At 39.0% G+C, this 19914-nt stretch overlaps 1 non-coding gene across 1 annotated transcript; it reads right to left on the bottom strand.

The window, feature by feature from the left end:
- Window positions 1–1635: 1635 nt before the first annotated feature.
- On the bottom strand, window positions 1636–1708 carry TRNAG-CCC (transfer RNA glycine (anticodon CCC)). The gene has a single exon. It is a non-coding gene; the product is annotated as a tRNA-Gly (tRNA).
- Window positions 1709–19914: the final 18206 nt, after the last annotated feature.

Raw genomic sequence — 19914 nt, 5'->3', positions numbered from 1 at the left:
TGTGCAAAATTTAAGGATGACGTTTAGAGTTACTTAAATTTGCTTTATTTAAATATTTACAATATCTTCACTCACTAATTCTTGTAAGTTCTTTTTTCTGAAATCATTTTCTATGTATCTGAAATATATGCTCTATAATTGTCTTTGGTGTGGGACTGTTGGTAAGCTCTCTTTTCCATTTGTAAATGTCCTTATTTCTTCATCAGTCTTTAAATGCACTGTCACTGGGCATAATATTCTCAGGTGACATTTATTTTTCATTATCCCGTTTCCCAACATTGTCATTATATGTTAAGTCTAATTTCTGTTCTATCTTTCATTTGTTTCCTTCAAAAATCTTCTCTTTTAGTTTGTGTTATAGAGTGCCTCTGTGTTAAATAAGAGGAGAATTCTTTTCATTCATCAGGCTTGAGAGTTTAGGACTTTCTGAATCTGAGGATTGGTTTATTTCAACAATTCTGCTGTTTTAGCCTCTTTCTTGCCTAACTTCTCTTTCATATTGTTGCTAATTTCCATCTCAGGGCTGTGTTTCTGATAATTTACTCAAATTTATTTTCTAGTTCACTGTCTCTTCAGCTCTGTTTATTTTGCCACTTCATCCATCTACAGAGATTTTTATTTCAACTCTGTTGCTGCTCATTCTAGAAACTCTATTTGGTTCTTTTGATTAGTCTGTTTTCCTTGTTGATGTCTTTACTTATCTTTTAAAACCTATTTGTTGTGTATTCTGTATTGGATGACTTCAATATCTTCAGTCGTTGACAGTTTGATTCTGATTCTGTTACACATTGGTTTCTCTGAAGGCAGAGGCTGAGGTTGAGTTTGAGGTGTAAAATATTCATCAAGGGTCACTTCCTGTGAAAAGCAGGGAGAAGGAGTCAAACTGTAGTGCAGACTCCACACGAAACATCAGCCCACATGATGAGGGACTGAGAGCAGATACTGTCCATGGGAATCATCCTGGGAAGAAACGGTTGAGCCTTCACACCCTCACCAGAGGCAAGCTGCCTCAGGAAGGACGTGGCTTTGAACAAGGCTACTCTCTGAGGCTGAAATAAATCCTGAAGACCCTGTCCACTTCCAGTCTTGCAGGTGGGCAGCACAATCTTTCTTCAAGGGAGTTTTAGTCATCTTCATGTCGATTACAGTTATGTTTGGCCATTCTCACTTGTGTTGCTTAATTTGCTTTCACTGCTTTCAAGCACTCTTTCACTGCTTCCACTCTTTCCCCATCTATTTGCCATGAAGTGATGGGACTGGATGCCATAATCTTCATTTTTGAATGCTGAGTTTTAATACAATATGGCAAAAACCACATCACCACCCTATGCTGCTTTTTAAAAAGTGCTTATTTATTTATTCGGTTGGGGCTTCCCTGGTAACTCAGTGGGTAAACAACTTGCCCACTCTTCAGGAGATTCGAGTTTGATGCCTGTGTTGGGAAGATCCCCTGAAGAAGGAAATGGCAAATCACTCCAGTATCCTTGCTTGGAAAATCCCACAGACAAAGGAGCTTGATGGGTTGCCGTCCACAGGTTTGCAAAGAGTCGGGTGTGACTTAGTGACTATTTATTTGATTGTGTCAGGTCTTAGTTGTGGCAAGCAGGATCTTTAGTTGTGATATGTGGGATCTAGTTCCTTAACTAGGGATCAAACCCAGGTCCCCTGCATTGGGAGTGCAGAGCCCTAACCATTGGACCACCAGGGAAGTCCTGGCTTATGCTACTTTCATTAGTATTAAATAGGACTAACTGCACAGTCATTCCCAAGATCTGGAGTGTGTGTGTGTGTGTGTGTGTGTGTATATTATCAACTATATATGTATAGTTAATTAACAATGTTATTTAAGTTTTAGGTGCACACTATAATGATTCACAGTCTTTAATGATTATACTCCATTTATAGTGATTACAAAATATTGACTATATTCCCTGTGGTCTATAGTATATCCTTGTAGTTTATTCATTTTATACATAGTAGTCATGCCTTTTATTAGCCTACCACTATCTTGCCCCTCCCTCTTCCCTGGCACTATTGGTAATCATTAGTTTTATTTTTTCTGTACTTGTGAGTCTATTTCATTTTTGTTTTAAGCACTGGTTTATTTTAGTTGTTAGATTTTACATATAAGTGATATTAAAGAGTCTTTGTCTTTCTCTGACATTTTACTAAGCATAATACCTTCCAAGTTTACCCATGTTATTACTAATGGCAACATTTCATTTTTTATTGATGTATAATATTTCATTTTACATATAATATATACATATATATACACTAAATCTAATTCAATTGTCTATTGATGGATAGTTAGGTTGAATCCATATCTTGGCTATTGTTAAGTAATCCTGCTATAAGCATTGGATTCCACGTCTTTCTGAATTAGAGTTTTCATTTTCTTCAGATATATATCCAGGAGTGGAATTGCTAGATCGTATTATAGCAATGATCATATTACTAAATCATATCATTGCTTCCCTGGTAGCTCAGCAGGTGAAGAATCTGCCTGCAATGCAGGAGACCCTGGTTCAATTCCTGGGTTGGAACGATCCCCTGGAGAAGGGATAGACTACTCACTTCAGTGTTCTTGGGCTTCCCTGGTGCCTCAGATGGTAAAGAATCCACCTGCAATGCAGAAGACCTGGGTTTGATCCCTGGGTTGGGATGATCCCCTGGAGGAGGGCATGGCAACCCACTCCAGTATTCTTGCCTGGAGAATCCCCATGGTCCATGAGGTCGCCAAGAGTTGGACACGACTGAGCTACTAAGCACATAGTAGTTCTATTTTTAGTTTCTTCATGAACCTTTATACTCTTTTTCAGAGTGGCTGAATGAATTTGTATTCCCACCAAAAGTGCACACTGTTCTTTTGGCTCCACATCCTTGCCTACATTTATTATTTGTGGTTTAGAACTTATATGTTGCATTACAAGCTAGGTATTAGCCAAACTTGAGTATTGCTAACTCTGTTGAACAGAATAGCTGTTCTCAAATATTATCCAAAGGAAGAGATAATAGGTAAATGAATTTCAAATATAGCTCACTCAGTGTCTGTCTGCAGAATGACATCACTTGAGAGTTTGCATCAGTTCTGTTCCTCAATTGGCCTACAGTCATATCTATGAGGTCTGCAGATCCTGGGTTGTCCTTGTCCATATCCTTGCCTTCCCATCCTAACACTATTGACTGTTATTCCCCTTTGCACTGAGTTCAAAGGCAGTAGCATTTGCTACCAAAAAAAATATTCAGAATTTCTTCTGTCCTTATAAATTGGAAATGGACTGAAGACTCAGATTTTAACTTATTATCTCGCTGGCTGATTTCTCATTAGGTTTTCCTTATTTTCAGAAAGTGACTGTATATAACCCAGTAGGTGGACTCGACTATTATCATGGTTGGTAGTAGCATAGTATATTAATTCCAAGAACAGTTTCCTGATCCTAGATATGAAGACAAACAAGAGCTCACTTGTTGGTCTAAGGTTATGGCAGGGCCATCAGGGGCATGCTGCTAAATTTTATGCGGGATATTTTTACTTTTGAGCCATCACTTAACCTCTGCTTTGGTTTTTCTAGTGTAAAATGGGGTTTTGAAGAGGTTATACAATTAATATTTCTAAAGTATTCTTAAAATGAAAAATGCTATGCAGGTGTTAATTATCTTGTCATGTTATTATTGTCATTTAAGTAATACATTTTAGAAAACAACATCATGCCATTTTTAGAGCCTAGTGAGCTGTTTTCCAAAAACAGCAAGCATGTTAGTACAGTATAGATTTCAGCATTTATAAAATATCTACTTTTTAATATCTAGAAGTAGTCAGATCTATACATATTGTAGGTTTACATTATGTTACAAGGGAAAAAAATGCAAAACCAATAAGATGTACAGACCTAAAAAGCAAAACACATCAGCTGTGTGGATGCACATGTGTGTGCCATGCTGACCGAGAGAGAAGGGCTGAAGGGAGATTATCTTAATGAAGGAAACAGGTCAGCAATCCTCAGTTAATTTTGACAAACTTTGTTCCTTTTGCCAAGTCTCTTCCTCAGGGGCCTAATAGGAAGAGAACTTCAGATGGCGTTACCGGTTAGGGCAGGCAGTGAAGACACCACACAGGAAGGTAAAACCGTGGAGTGCTGACAGCTCATGGGTCAAGTAAAGAAACAATTCCTGTGCAGAACTCTCATATTAGGGCTCCCAGCAAAACAGAATCCATTGATTCAACAGAATCAGTCAATCAATCACAATCAATAAGCAGTGAGAGAGAGGGAGAGAGAGAGGGAGAGAGAAAGGGAGAGAGAGAGGGAGAGAGAGATGGTTTTATTATAGGAATTTGCTGACATATTTTGGAGGCCAAGAAATCCAACAATGGGTCCACCTATGTTCTGCAAGCTGGAGAACTAGAAAAGCCAGTGTGCCCTTTGAGCCAGGTCCAAAGGCCTAGGGACCAGGAGTGCAGATGCCAGAGGGCAAAAGAAGATGCCTTCAAGCCAAAGAGCAAATTCCTTCTTCCTCTTCCCTTCCCTTTCCTTCCCCTTCCCTTCCCTTCCCTTCCCTTCCCCTTCCCTTTCCCAATCCATGCCCTCAATGGATTGAATGATCCTCAACTACACTGGTAAGGGTAGTCTTTACTTAGTCTCCAGATTCAAATACTAATCTCTTCCAGAGATACCTCACAGACATACCCGTAAATAGTATTTCACTGTTCCTTATTTAGGCATCCCTTAGGCCAGACAAGCCGACACAAAAAATTAACCATCGCCCGATGTTTAGACATTTCAAAAAGTAGTCCACACTAGGGGGAGTCATGGATTGTCTATGTCAACAGAGAAGAAACATCCTTTCATTTAAGAAGAAATGCCTCTTCCTAAAATTCTTAAGGTTGTAAGAGGTAGATTATGGAAGAGACATTGAAGAGTTTGCTAGACATTTCTTACCAGAAAGGTGTAGATTTGTGTAGATGAAGATTTGCACAGATTCAGATTGATGTGTAAATACTTCTGGAGTGTCATCAGAGCCAAATATAGAACCTAATACTCTTGTTTAATCTTCTGCCTAGCAGAATTTCTGTCTTTTCTGACCCGTATTACACTTATGTGAACCATACATTTTGATTCCTGAGATTCTACCCTAAGCTTCAAATCACGTTGCTTATTCTTATGGAAAAATAAAAGATTGTATGATATGAACCCTGGCCACAAGAGCCTTACTGTCTAGAAGTAGAGATGAAATACATGTATAAATAATTGTGTGATTAAAATGTTCGGTTTTAAAAACTTCCATTATCAGGTAGCTTTTGTTCTGTAATAAATCACACTCAAACATAGTGACTTAAAAACAGTGTGAATGCCTACTATATTGCTTCAGACATGTCTGACTCTTTGCAAGCCTATGGACTGTAGCCTGCCAGTCTCCTCTATCTATGGGATTCTTCAGGCAGGATTGCCATGCTCTCCTACAGGGGATCTTCTCAATCCAGGGATCCAACCCACATCCTTTTATGTCTCCTGCATTGGCAAGCTGGTTCTTTACCACTAGCACCACCTAGGAAAGCCCGGCTTAAAACAGTGAAGTGAAGTGAAGTGAAGTGGAGTCGCTCAGTCATGCCCCACTCATTATGACCCCATGGACAGTAGCCTGCACCAAGCTCCTCCATCCATGGGAGGAGTACTGGAGTGGGTTGCCATTTCCTTCTCCAAGGAATCTTCCTGACCCAGGGATCGAACCCAGGTCTCCCACATTCTAGACAGATGCTTTACTGTCTGAGCCACCAGGGAAGTCCAATTATACTAATACTTAAAATTTCAGGAATTGACAATTGAGGGCTAGGTTCAGCTGTTCTAGATCAAGGATCATTCATGCATCTGTGGTTTGCTTTAGTCAAAGACCTCAGTTCTTATCCACAAGATGTCTTATCTTCTAGATGGCTAGCTCAGGCTTTTTCACATAAATAGAGAGCTAAAGTGTTCCAAGGGGAAAAAGGCAAGAAAACTCACTTTACAAGCTTATCCTGGTATCACATTTGTTAATGTGCTATTATTGGTCTATGCAAGTTAAATGGCCAATCAGATTCATTTATTAGTGGAAGGAACTACAATTACTAGGGCATAAAAGTAGGTATGGAAGGAATTACAGACTATTTTTACAGTTTACCAAGACTGAGGAATAAAAATAGACATTCCTTAGAATGTTGGATATCATTCCTAAGAACATTCCCCATCAAGAACATAGTTGCATAAATTAATGTAAAATCCAGTTTCTGTTCTTGATATACCCTTTCTCTTGAGATTCTGAGAACTTTCCAAAAAGTTTAGTCATTGTGCAAAGATCATTTCTTGCTGCTATATTCAACATGTTTGCTGGGTTTAGAGCTGAGTTGTACCTTGTTGAGGTTAGGATGTCTCTATAATCCCTTCCAGAAAGAGCTGTCCTCCAGTAACACTGAACACCTGTAGTTATAACTGTAAGGTATAGTTCCAGACGAGGCAAGGAAGAAAAGAAGATGACCTCAAGGGAGATAGGTTACCTTTATTCAGGCAAGGAGGGGCAACAGTCGGTTTAACGACCAGGCTGAGCACGTGCGGGATCAGCGAGGCTTCATACTTTAAGGGAGGTTTTGCAGAAGTGATACGGGAAGATTTGGTCAGGTGGATGAACAGGGGTGGGGAGTCCCAGGCCAGGGGTGGAGGGTCCCGGGCTGATGCAATATCCCTGGAGTATCGGGGTGGGACTTAAAGTTCAGTTCTGTCATCCTCAAAGTCAGGTGGTTCAGCAAGGGCCCTTGAGGTCATTATCTTCTTTTGTAGGTGTGAGGACTCCTTCAATAACAATCTCAACACCCTGAGTTTCTTTTATTTCCACGGCTTGACAATTGAGTTAAGTCTTTGCAAGGTAGATGGGGTTGAACTGCTTGTCCTGGTTGTTGCTTGTCTTTACTGAAAAACTTCTTTAAGTAGCAAGGTAAAGAGAAACCAGTCTATGTTACCTTGGAAAAGGATGTTTAGACCTAAATGTCCTAAAATGTACTTCCAACATAGTATCTTTCTATGTTTACATACACATTTGCATTTACCAAAAAGAAAACCTCCTTTCTCGCAGATTCAGAACTACCATGACATTTTTAACAGTATAACTTCTAGATAAAGCTCAGGTACTCCTTAACGGTTTTATCTTAAGTGCCATGTTATTCTGACATTTTTTAGACCTAGATCAGGGTTATCCTGGGTCATCCCAGTAAGTTTTTATAACTTTGAATACAGAGAAGATTAAGTGATATTGATCACTCTTTTCTGAATTTCCATGTGATTCCAATGCCTTCTTTCAGGTGCCCTTCCCAACAGTTTCATTTTCCAATCTCTCATATATATATTAATACCTTTTCCAGCCTCAAAACCAATGCTACAAAAGCAGAGTGGGTTAAGTTTAGAAGAGTTCACAGTAGAGATCATTGTTCAGGATAGAGATAGATTACTCAAGACTGGATAAACCAGGAAAGATTTTATAAAAAATTGTTTTATTCATTTGTTTTCAACTTGGAGAATCTGTAATCTTTGTTATTATGAAGAGAGAAAAAGGGCATTCCTTAGATGGATAAAAGTGGTACAAAGGTTCAATTACTGGAAGTTCAATCTGTTAGGGCAGAAGAATGTTCTGTAATATATTGGAATATAGGGCCCTTAAATGGAAAAACATACAGGTGACCACTATTGAAATATTGTATTGATAAAGATCTTTTAGTAATTTGAATGGTAGAATAAGAAGTTTAACTTTTTGAAATATGAACTTGAAAATAGCTTGAAGAATGCACTGGACAAAGGCTATAGGTAATATGAAATTGAGTTTTGGAAAAGCTATCAAGATAATCCAAGCAAAAAATTTTTATCTCCCTTATTTGTTATATGGAAATAATGATTCCTTTTTTAGTTACCTCGAGGGTTGAATAAGATATTTCACTTCTAGCACTGAACACTGTGCTTGGCACTTAAAAGAAGGGCTGTGATAATAACAAATTGTTACTTTAGGCTTCAAATTACCCTAAACAGAAGGTATATCTTGTTTTTGAAAACGTGGTTATAAATTTCTTAAGGGGAAACTCTTCCTATGCCCTTAAAAATACTCTTTCTTTTGATCCTTTATATCTGACACAATTTAAAATTCTTAGAAAACACTAGCTGCATGAAAATATACAACCACGTATCATGCAGTTGTTTTTGGCAGAAGTGTCTTTAATTTGATGCACTCAGATTATGCAGATTATAAACCTCATATACTTCAAATGTTTAAATCTTATTGCTTTTCTCTATTACAATGATTTTCTAAACTCTTCTGTATTGTTGCAATTGCCTCACAAACGGAGAAATAGTCAGAAGGAGCATTTTATCTGCCTCATTCCAGTGCCAAACCAAGTTTTAGTTTCCAATTCAGTCAGTTTCACCATGGTGCCTTCAGCATAGATTCAGCCTATCTGTCAGATATCTGCAAAAGGTCAAAATCCTACAGCACACATCTAGAGCCTGGTCTATCCTATTACCTTTGCTCTCTCTTCTATCCTGACTTCTGATGATTTCTTGGCTCTTTTAAATATCTTGCGCTCTAGAACGTTATACAGACATGCTTTTGCAACTTTGTCCTTGTTGTCTCAGGTGGATGACATTTGTTATTTGTTCTCTATAAATTTTTCCCACTTCCATCTGACACCAGAGATCCTTATGACACTTACTGCCTTGGAACACCCCTGTTGACCTTCTAATGGGCGTAAGGAAATCAGAGACTCTTAACAACTTGGTTCTGGGTTGAGGAAAACAATGTGAGAAGTGCTAGAATTCCAAGTTGAGGTAATGGACCACTGTTAGTGCCAGTGTAGCTTGTACATGGCAACACACCTGGACAGAAATAAGCCTGGCAAGCGGCATCCAGCAAAGGGTGTTGCTTATTGGTTTTAAATGCTCTGGGCTCTGGATTGTTGATTGCAAACATAATCCAGGGGCTACCCAATCCAAATAGGGCCATATTACGTTTGTGAATGTGATCCAAATATGTTTAGAAGACTCATTGGCCTGCAGAGGCCATGCAATTATCATTAACAAATAAAATGATTACTGTGTCAGACAGAAAGGAGCAAAAGGAGAGGACTAAGATGAACCAAGGGGACAATGCCAGGGAAAGCTGCCAGCCACTACTCAGCTCCAACTAATTTTTCCACAAGGAAACACAAGGCTGAATATACTTAGTTTCTGAATTTTTCAAAAGGAGATAGAAATTGTAGTTCTATATGGCTTAAGCATATTTAAGACAATGTAGGGTAAACATTCTGTAGCCTCTCATTTATAACAGTAATGAAAGGGAGTAGAATTTTACAAAAATGATACTGTGTTAAATTTAGGAAATGAAATTATTAATAAATTTACTCAATAGCATAAGCATGTATGTATTTACCAAAGTTACAGATATTATAAGCTATCCCACGTTCAAGGTCAGGAGGGGCAGCGGTGAGGAGATACTCCTAGTCCAAAGTAAGGAGCGGTGGCTGCGCTTTGCTGGAGCAGCTGTGAAAAGATACCCCACATCCAAGGTAAGAGAAACCCAAGTAAGAAGGTAACTCTTACAAGAGGGCATCAGAGGGCAGACACACTGAAACCATACTCAGAGAAAACTAGTCAGTCTAATCACACTAGGACCACAGCATTGTCTAATTCAGTGAAACTAAGCCATGCCCGCGGGGCCACCCATGATGAGTGGGTCATGTTGGAGAGGTCTGACAGAATGTGGCCCACTGGAGAAGGGAACGGCAAACCACTTCAGTTTTCTTGCCTTGAGAACCTCATGAACAGTATGAAAAGGCAAAATGATAGGATACTGAAAGAGGAATTCCTCAGGTCAGTAGGTGCCCAACATGCTACTGGAGATCAGTGGAGAAATAACTCCAGAAAGAATGAAGGGATGGAGCCAAAGCAAAAACAATACCCAGTTGTGGATGTGACTGGTGGTAGAAGCAAGGTCCGATGCTGTAAAGAGCAGTATTGCATAGGAACCTGGAATGTCAGGTCCATGAATCAAGGCAAATTGGAAGCGGTCAAACAAGAGATGGCAAGAGTGAACGTTGACATTCTAGGAATCAGTGAACTAAAATGGACTTGAATGGGTGAATTTAACTGAGATGACCATTATATCTACTACTGTGGGCAGGAATCCCTCAGAAGAAATGGAGTAGCCATCATGGTCAACAGAAGAGTCCAAAATGCAGTACTTGGATGCAATCTCAAAAACGACTGAATGATCTCTGTTCATTTCCAAGGCAAATCATTCAGTATTATAGTAATCCAAGCCTATGCCCCAACCAGAAACACTGAAGAAGCTGAAGTTGAACGGTTCTATGAAGACCTACAAGACCTTTTAGAACTAACACCCCCAAAAGATGTCCTTTTCATTATAGGGGACTGGAATGCAAAAGTAGGAAGTCAAGACACACCTGGAGTAACAGGCAAATTTGGCCTTGGAGTATGGAATGAAGCAGGGCAAAGACTAATAGAGTTTTGCCAAGAAAATGCACTGGTCATAGCAAACACCCACTTCTAACAACACATGGACATCATCAGATGGTCGACACTGAAATCAGATTGATTATTTTCTTTGCAGCCAAAGATGGAGAAGCTCTATACAGTTAGCAAAAACAAGACCGCGAGCTGACTGTGGCTCATATCATAAACTCCTTAAGGCCAAATTCAGACTTAAATTGAAGAAAGCAGGGAAAACCACTAGACCATTCAGGTATGACCTAAATCAAATTCCTGATGATTATACAGTGGAAGTGAGAAATAGATTTAAGGGACTAGATCTGATAGATAAAAGGGCCTATAGATGAACTATGGACTGAAGTTTGTGACATTGTACAGGAGACAGGGATCAGGACCATCCCCATGGAGAAGAAATGCAAAAAAGCAAAATGGCTGTCTGGGGAGGGCTTACAAATAGCTATGAAAAGAAGAGAAGTGAAAAGCAAAGGAGAAAAGGAAAGATATAAGCATCTGAATGCAGAGTTCCAAAGAATAGCAAGGAGAGATGAGAAAGCCTTCTTCAGCGATCAATGCAAAGAAATAGAGGAAAACAACAGAATGGGAAAGACTAGAGATCTCTTCAAGAAAATTAGAGATGCCAAGGGAACATTTCATGCAAAGATGGGCTTGATACAGGACAGTAATGGTATGGACCTAACTGAAGCAGAAGATATTAAGAAGAGATGTCAAGAATACCCAGAAGAACTTTACAAAAAAGATCTTTACTACCTAGATAATCACGATGGTGTGATCACTCACTTAGAGCCAGACATCCTGCAATGTGAAGTCAAGTGGGCCTTGGAAAGCATCACTACGAACAAAACTAGTGGAGGTGATGGAATTCCAGGTGAGCTATTTCAAATCCTGAAAGATGATGCTGTGAAAGTGCTGCACTCAATATGCCAGCAAATTTGGAAAACTCAGCAGTGACCACAGGACTGGAAAAGGTCAGTTTTCATTCCAATCCCAAAGAAGGCAATGCCAAAGAATGCTCAAACTACCGCACAATTGTACTCATCTCACACGCTAGTAAAATAAAGCTCAAAATTCTTCAAGCCATGCTTCAGCAATACGTGAACCATGAAGTTCCTGATGTTCAAGCTGTTTTAGAAAATGCGGAGGAACCAGAGATCAAATAGCCAACATCCTCTGGATCATGGAAAAAGCAAGAGAGTTCCAGAAAAACATCTATTTCTGCTTTATTGACTATGCCAAAGCCTTTGACTGTGTGGATCACAATAAACTGTGGAAAATTCTGAAAGAGATGGGAATACCAGACCACCTGACCTGCCTCTTGAGAAACCTATATGCAGGTCAGGAAGCACCAGTTAGAACTGGACATAGAACAACAGACTGGTTCCAGGTAGGAAAAGGAGTACATCAAGGCTGTATACTGTCACTCAGCTTATTTAACTTATATGCAGAGTGCATCATGAGAAATGCTGGGCTTAAGAAGCACAAGCTGGAATCAACATTGCATGAATTAATAACCTCAGATATGCACATGATACCACCTTTATGGCAGAAAATGAAGTCATACTAAAGCACCTCTTGATGAAATTGAAAGAGGAGAGTGAAAAAGTTGGCTTACAGTTCAACATTGAGAAAACCAAGATCATGGCATCTGGTCCCATCAGTTAATGACACATAGATGGGGAAGCAATGAAAACAGTGACAGACTTTATTTTTTTGAGCTCCAAAATCACTGTAGATGGTGACTGCAGCCATGATATTAAAAGACGCTTACTCCTTGGAAGGAAAGTTATGACCAACCTAGACAGCATATTAAAAAGCAGAGACATTACTTTGCCAACAAAGGTCCATCTAGTCAAGGCTCTATTTTTTCCAGTAGTCATGCATGGATGTGATAGTTCAACTATAAAGAAAGCTCAGCATCAAAGAATTGATGTTTTTGAACTGTGGTGTTGGAGAAGACTCTTGAGAGTCCCTTGGACTGCAAGGAGATCCAACCAGTCCATCCTAAAAGAGATCAGTCCTGAGTGTTGTTTGGGAGGACTGATGTTGAAGCTGAAACTCCAATACTTTGGCCACCTGATGTGAAGAGCTGACTCATTTGAAAAGACCCTGATACTGGGAAAGATTGAAGGCAGGAAGAGAAGGGGATGACAGAGGATGAGATGGTTAAATGGCATCACTTACTCAATGGACATGAATATGGTAAACTCTGGGATTTGGTGATGGATGGGAAGGCCTGGCGTATAGCGGTCTTTAGGTTCACAAAGAGTTGGACATGAGTGAGTGACTGAGCTGAATTGAACTGATTAATATATATTTCCCATAGCAAAGAATTTGCAAAAGATTAGATACTTTCAGGTAATTGATCAAAGGAGGCATTACTGTTTTATCGTCAGCCACTTGTGTAGAATTTCTATGTAGAGATTGCGGAAGGCTCAGAAAACTTGTATCTTTTTTGATCCAGATGAATAAACTCATGATGCATATGAGGTAAATGGCCGTGAACCTGAAGTTCCACAACAAAAGTCTGCATGACATCACTTTTTTTTGTTCTCTGGCATCTTAGATTGGAGTAGGATAAGAAACTATCTTGAAAGACTAAAGTGAAAGTGAAAGTGAATGTGAAGTCGTGTCCAACTCTTTGTGACCCCATGGAATGTAGCTCACCAGGCTCCTCTGTCCATGGGATTCTGCAGGCAAGAATACTAAAGTGGGTTGCCATTTCCTTCTCCAGGGGACCTTCCTGACCCATGGATCGAACCCAGGTCTCCTGCATTGCAGGCAGATGCTTTATCCTCTGAGCCACCAGGGAATGACCTGAAAGACTAAACTTTTACCAATAAAAGATAGAATCTACTGTAAGGGACTTATATGAACCCAAAGAATCAGACCTAATCTTATTTGACAATTTAACTCTTTATTTTGTTCATCACTATCCAGCAGGTTAGGTGCTTAAGAACCAAATTATGTCCAATAGAGATAAAGCTGATGTTTCCCAGGTGGTACTAGTGGTAAAGAACATGCTTGCCAATGCAAGAGAAAGAAGAGACTCAGGTTTGATCCCTGGGCCGGAAAGACTCCCTGGAGAAGGAAATGGCAACCCATTCCAGTATTCTAGCCTTGAAAATCCTATGGATAGAGAAGCCTGGCAGGCTACAGTCCATAGGGTCACAAAGACACAGACACAACTGAAACTACTTAGTACATAAAGTAGTTATTTTCTTGCTCACCTTAAAATGGTTTGTTAACTATTGACCTTACCACGTGTTCAGTCATATCTGACTCTTTGCAACCCCATAGACTATAGCACACGAGACTCCTCTGTCCATGGAATTTTCCAAGCAAGAATACTGGAGTGAGTTGCATTTCTTACTGCTGGGGATCTTCCCAATCCAGTGATTGAACCCACATGTCTTAGCATCTCCTGCACTGGTAGGCAGAGTCTTTATCACTATACCACCTGACCTTAATACATCTTTCAGGAATTAGGGAGCTTAGATAGGGTTAACAAAATTGTCTCTGGTGGAAAATTCAGTCTATTTCTTCTTTAACTCCTGTGTCTTTTGTTTTGCTGTTGTGCCGAACCCTGGGTTTAGTCATGTCCATTCTAAGATGACTCTTTCTAAAATTAAGGCAATTAACACCAACTGGTGAAAAAAAATCAGTCTTCAGTGGCTTGCATTTCAGTTGTATTCACCAAGTCCTCTCAACATGTTTTATGGTTCCAATTATTTGTGTTCTTTATTGCAATTAACTTAAGAATGTTTTAATTTTTCAAATATATACTCCTTGGACACTTGTTATTCAAATATCCCAAGTTCTCTGTTTTCTTTTTCTGTAATTTGCCTGCATATAATTATATGAGAGGAAGGTCAGGTGAAAGTAAATTTTTTATTTGGAGTATGGAGAATAACATTACACATTGGAGTCACTTACAAGTCCCTATTTAGCATTTTTCTTCACTTTCAGCTCACCAAAAAAAAAAAAAAAAGTCTGATCTAGAAATATGGACTTTATGCTACTTGTATAGAACAGTATGAAAGAGCTATCTCAATAGTAACAGATAGTTATGAAGTTACTATATTATGATATATTGTGAAGTTTCCATGCTGTCATTTCCTTACCTTACCTCTACCTAATGTAGACTGTAATGCAGTCTACATTAACATGATATGTGATTGTGTATAAGAGTGGGCTTGGTTGAGGGTTGGGTATGGACTGGATTACATATTCTGTATCTTTCCATTCTTTCTAAGGAAAATTAAACTCACTCTTCAAGATAGGCCAAGAATTCTGCTCCTTTGTCCTCTTCCCCAAAGAAACCTGTCCCTAATTCTTTAAAAATCTTGATGAATAAAATGAATGGGGCGGCTTTATCTACACGTCTCATTGCAGGCTGGGGTGGATACTGGAACACTTACGGGTCAATAATTAGATAAGGCAGCTCCTGCCGGAAAAGGCAATGACACCCCACTCCAGTACTCTTGCCTAGAAAATCCCATGGACGAAGAAGCCTGGTAGGCTGCAGTCCATGGGGTCTCGAAGAGTCAGACACAGCTGAGCGACTTCACTTTCACTTTTCACTTTGATGCATTGGAGAAGGAAATGGCAACCCACTCCAGTGCTCTTGCCTGGAGAATCCCAGGGACGGGGGAGCCTGGTGGGCTGCTGTCTATGGGGTCGCACAGAGTCGAACACGACTGAAGTGACTTAGAAGCAGTAGCAGCAGCTCCTGCAAAGATGAGGTGGGCATATCCCAGGGATTGTGGCTCTGGGTGGACATGTCCTGGTCAATGGCCACTGAACAGCTTACATAAAACACTTCCTTCTATTGCTTTAAAAAAAATGTATTAACTCCTACTTTCACGATCTCTATAAACTCATGGAGATTGAGAATACACAAAAAAAGAATGCATGCAAATGGCTTTTAGATAATACAGATTTTGAGAATTGTGGTCATGAGTCTATGCATTTCATGCATCTTTTTAAAATACTTTGGAAACGAATGGAAGCAGGTAGGTTACTAAGCTCAAAGAGGTTGAGAACAATGTATACCATCTAGTAAACTGTTAAGAAATCTTTCTGGAAAGAAGAGGGGAAAAGGTAGGTACATTTTTTTGTGAGATCTGAATAAATTTGGAGGTCAAAGTTAGATGCAGTTCAATTAGCTTTACATATGGAAAATTGAATTGTCTTGTAGCTTTAAACAGTAGCACATATTTCAGATAATCATCTTGAAAATTTGTGTTACATTTATCCAAAGATATGGACCTGGGAAATCTTTGGATGGGGGCATATTTTACAGGGAAGTTGTTAGAAAAGTTGAGAGGAGAGAAAAGATCATCTTGGGGCTCCCATAAGTTAATTTCAGTTCTTATTATATTATTTATTTATGGTAAGTAGCTGTAATTCTTTCTTTAATAGAAAAAGAAATTTTGGTTGCACCCCTTAAAGTGCATGCACATGCACGCACGCACACACACACACACACACACACACACACACACAAACACAGATACAGAGTTTTGGGTACATGAAGGACAGGTCTTATTATCAAATGACATACTTCTCTAGTGACCAAACCTTAATTTTCCTCGTTTTATCATTCATTGTCTTTGGAGAGAAATCTAGGAAAGACAAATGTGAAGCAGAAATTGTGGGCCCAGGAAACACATTATTTTTGATGCCATATAGACATTTAACAGTCTAAGCAAAAGGAATTTTTTGTGGCTTATGCAATATTGCACCCAATTCACAAGGACTGGGGCTTCCACATAGAGATTTGTGGCTAAAAATGTAAATGAACCTCTTTGTTGTTCCTCTTCAAATATTTGCGTGATGATAAAACCTGTAAATGCATGTCTTTTTTTTTTTTTACTTTATTTTTAATTGAAGGATAATTGCTTTACAGCATTGTGTTGGTTTCTACCAAACATCACATGAATCAGCCATAGTTTTACCCACATTCCCTCAATGCATTTCTTTAAAAGTAAGTTCGTGCATTTTCCTATTGCATTGCTCAATGTGACTGGTATCAACTGCCTCAAGAGACTGAAATATTCAGAAAGTCAAATTTCATAGCTCTGTTAATTTCTTCATTTTCACATATTAATCAATTATAGTTAGGAAAGAAAAAATAAGGTTATCATTGTCCAGATGAATATCACTTCATTTTCTCTTTTAATAAAATTTCTTACTTTCTTATTTTAACCATCATTAAAGTGAATTGAAGTCACAGGTGGATATAAAATAATAGGAAATTCAGTTGTGAAAACTGGATAAAATAAACTTTTTTATTTTCTGCACTTTATTTTCTATTGATATTTTCTTGTGGCCTTTTTTTCTGTCTGTTTGTTTTTTTCCTTAGTAGTCAGGCAATTCAACAATGGGGTTTTTCCTCCTGAAATGCAGGAATACCCTGAGATTCCCAGTCATTTAGGTTTGCCTGGGTTTTAAAGAGGAAATTACCTTGACAGTGCCTGTTCCACATTTAATTTTATGTATAACAATTAAATACCCCTCTGAGCCATCTGGTTTATTGGTTGTTTGAATTTAGACTTTTCAACCTGTGCTTCTAATTTACCCATAGTGGGGCCAGATTTTCTCAATCAGTTTTTCATAAATGCTCTGCATGCAGCCAGTCCAGTAACCTCCCTGCTGATGTGGCTATAACGTGGTTCATACTTTTCAAGTTTTATATGTGTATACTAGACCTCATAAGGAAGTGTGCATATCTATAGTTTGTTCACACAAATAAGTTGGGACATAATGCAATTTTCAGAAAAGTTAGTTTCTTTGCTGGAAATTGGTTTGACTTTGTGGTTTATCCCTCTTTTTTTTTTTTGGTTATAATTATTGTCTGATATTGATGCTTTTGAACTGTGGAGTTGGAGAAGACACTTGAGAGTCCCTTGGACTGCAATAAGATCCAACCAGTCCATCCTAAAGGAAATCAGTACTGAATATTCATTGGAAGGACAGATGCTGAAGCTGAAACTCCAATAATTTGGCCACCTGATGCAAAGAACTGACTCATTGGAAAAGACCCTGATGCTGGGAAATATTGAAGGCAGGAGGAGAAGGGGACGACAGAGGATGAGATGGTTGGATGGCATCACAGATTCAAAGGACATGAGTTTGAGTAAGCTCTGGGAGTTGGTGATGGACAAGGAGGCCTGGCATGCTGCAGTCCATGGGGTCACAAAGAGTCGGACACAAGTGAGCGACTGAACTGAACTGAACTGATAGTCTGGTAAGAATTCTCTACTATATATGTTATACAGGCTCTTCATTAATTCTTTCAATTGAAGATAGCTATTTCCCTCCTATTTATTCATCCAAAAATATTCTAAGTGGATGAGAAGAGAAAAAATACCCACATTTCTTTTGAGCTTTTATTTAAGAAGATTCTTTAGGTTATCTTTAGGTTATTCTTTAGGGCTTCCCCGGTGGCTCTGACGGTAAAGCGTCTGCCTGCAATGCGGGAGACCCAGGTTCGATTCCTGGGTCAGGAAGATCCCCTGGAGAAGGCAATGGCAATCCATTCCAGCACTCTTGCCTGGAAAATCCCATGGACGGAGGAGCCTGATAGGCTACAGTCCATGGGGTCACAAAGAGTTGGACACAACTGAGCGACTTCACTTCACTTAGGTTATCAAGTTAAGGGAGCATATCGAAGTTCAAAAACAAAATTACTTTCTACTAAAATTTATATACTTTCCTATTTTTCAAACCCTTAAGTTGCATAATAGAATGTGTAGCATAAATAATATATAAATTCAATAAAAAGGAAAACTAGCTGGACCTTCATGTTAGCAAAACAAAACTGATTGGAAATTTAATATTCTGTTAAAATAATTTTAGGCTTTTGTTTTTATAATTTAAGCACCAACAATAGAAAATCAATCTATTTACATAATTTATAGTCTTCAAATGTTTATATTTTAGCTAATTCTTCTATCAACAGTAAAAATATTAGAAAATGAAAAGAAAAATAATCACTCACATACAGACTATCTAGAATTAACAATAAATTGTGTCATATTTTCTTTATGCTTTTAGTAAAGCATTATATATATATAATATTAATATGTACAAATGTATATATAGATATATCACTTCAAGAGGTATTTGTTAAGCACCAGGTCTTCACAGGTGGCTCAGTGGTAAAGAATCTGCCTGCCAATGCAGAAGATGCCAGAGCTGTGGGTTCACTCCCTCAGTCAGGAAGATCCCCTGGAATAGGAAATAGCAACCCACTCCAGTCTTCTTGCCTAGATGATCCTGTGGACAGAGGAGCCTGGTGGGCTGCAGTCCGTGGGGTGGCAAAGAGTTGGACATAACTGAGTGATTGAGCATGTATGCACGTGCAGGGCACTGGGCTGGGTTTTGAGGCTACATATGTGAATGGCATAGACAAAAATCTTTTCCTTCTTGGAACCTATTTCTAGTGAGGAGAGACAAAAAATAAGCAATAGGGTAGTAACCACATACCTAGTATCCTAGAAGAGTGTAAGTCTTATCAGATAGAAACAGAAGGATTGAGAATGCAGGGTGAGAGTTGGCCTGCGGTTTTAAATGAGGGCAGGGACTGATGGTAGGCCCATGAAGTAAGAGAACTGGCCATCGAAATCATTCAATACTCCAGGAAGAACAAAGAGCCAGTGAGATGCCCAGAGGTGGGTGTATTCTAAGACCAGGGAGGAAGGTAGTGTGTCTAGTGTAGAGCTGGTCATGAGAGAGACACAGAGGACAAGGACAGAGAGATTATTAGGGACTCAGGTCTTCTAAGATTTTACAATCTTTAAGTCTTTGACTTTACTCTTAATGAAATGGAGTGATATGCTCTTAGATTTTTAACAGTAACCTTCCTGCCCCAGCTCTAGTCCCTTCCTTTTTCTTGAGGCAATCACAATCATGATGTGTTGAGTACACATTTTTGTTTTAATTGTTGAGCAAACATTTTGAGTACTCCATTTTTGTTTTAATATTTCTACATCCTGAAACAGTATATAGATGTGTTTGTGTATAGTCTTATATAAAATACTTGTGGTTGTTCAGTTGCTCAGAAGTATCCAACTCTTTGAGACCCCCTGAACTCCAGAACTGGTCATAGCAAATACCCTCTTCCAACAACACAAGAGAAGACTCTACACATGGACATCACCAGATGGTCAACACCGAAATCAGATTCATTATATTCTTTGCAGCCAAAGATGGAGAAGCTCTATACAGTCAGCAAAAACAAGACCGGGAGCTGACTATGGCTCAGAAATTGAACTCCTTGTTGCCAAATTCAGACTTAAATTGAAGAAAGTGGGGAAAACCATTAGACCATTCAGGTAAGACCTAAATCAAATCCCTTATGACTATACAGTGGAAG

This window comes from Budorcas taxicolor, chromosome 3 (genome assembly GCF_023091745.1).
Source record: "Budorcas taxicolor isolate Tak-1 chromosome 3, Takin1.1, whole genome shotgun sequence".
In the NCBI taxonomy this organism is placed as follows: Eukaryota; Metazoa; Chordata; class Mammalia; order Artiodactyla; family Bovidae; genus Budorcas; species Budorcas taxicolor.
The sequence above is the reverse complement of the archived record's forward strand: the minus strand, read 5'-3'. Positions and strand labels throughout refer to the sequence as shown.